The sequence below is a fragment of the Trichosurus vulpecula genome, chromosome 8, assembly GCF_011100635.1.
Source record: "Trichosurus vulpecula isolate mTriVul1 chromosome 8, mTriVul1.pri, whole genome shotgun sequence".
Classification (NCBI taxonomy): Eukaryota; Metazoa; Chordata; class Mammalia; order Diprotodontia; family Phalangeridae; genus Trichosurus; species Trichosurus vulpecula.
The window spans coordinates 31,932,470-31,933,642 of record NC_050580.1 but is presented as its reverse complement, the minus strand read 5'-3'; positions in this window follow the sequence as shown (position 1 = coordinate 31,933,642).

The window sequence follows — 1,173 nt, the reverse complement described above, 5'->3', positions numbered from 1 at the left end:
GGGGTTGGGATGCCGGGCGAGCGTCGCGGCGCGCTGGCCAATGGGAAGAGAGCGCTTGCTATTGGCTCCTCGCTGAGACCCTCAGCCAATCCGCGCAAAGAATAACCCCGGCTCACGTGCAAGCTCTGGGACATGGGCCCTGGGATGCATGCGCAGCAGGGGGCTCTTTCTTCTGATGCCGGCCGGTCGAATCAATGTGTCAAGTTCGTACTGTGCACCCGCGCTGTGCAAGGCGCAGAAAATATAAAGGCCGAAACCGCCCTTGCCCTTACGGAGCTTACAATCCAACGGTGGAGACGACCTACAAACCACTGGGTCACCTAGGCTGCCTGTGCTGACACCGCGTGGCATGCTCCAGGGTGTGGGCAGTGGACTTCCCCAGGTCCCTAGAAGACCCCTACTGCAAGGTGCCTGGGCTGTGCTATATGTACACGTGTGTGTGTGATGTGCACGCATAGATAGCACATGCATGCATGTAATATATATGTATTATTCTTACATACGTTAGGCATTTAATCCTTATTGCCTACCAATCTTCTTTTTTGCTGGGATGCAAAGGGTGCATAGAAAAAAAAAGCACAGAGAACTCAAGATCTAATTTTTTTTTTTTTTGCAAAATTCAAACATGCACTCTTTGAATGGTAATAATATTAATAATAATGTTATTTATTACTATTATAAAATGATTGATACTAATTTTCTTGCTTGACTGCACTACTTTGGACTTCTTCATCGTGCCGCAGTGCTGGAGTACCTTCACTCTGCATGCTCTTTCTTCAGCCTCCTTCTCACCATTAAATTATAAGCTCTTTGAGGACAGGGATTGTCTTTTTTGCATAGATTTGTCTCTCCAGCCTTAGCACCATGCCCGACACTCAATAAATGTTTGATTGATTGAATGATTAATAAGATAAACAGTCTTTACCAAAATTTCCAAGATTGTAGAAGCTAGAAGGGACCTTGGTTTTGGAAAATTGGCCATTAGGATCATAATGTCGTTGGTTTAGAGCTGAAAGTGCCCTTAGAGGCCATCTAGTCCAACCTGTTAGCTTTACGGGGAAAAAAAACTGAGATTCAAAGAGAGGAAGAAAATGCCAACGCTTAGATTAGAAATAATTGATATGATTAGATTACAATAATTGATTTTAGGTCCAGTGGCTGTGTCCACTACAC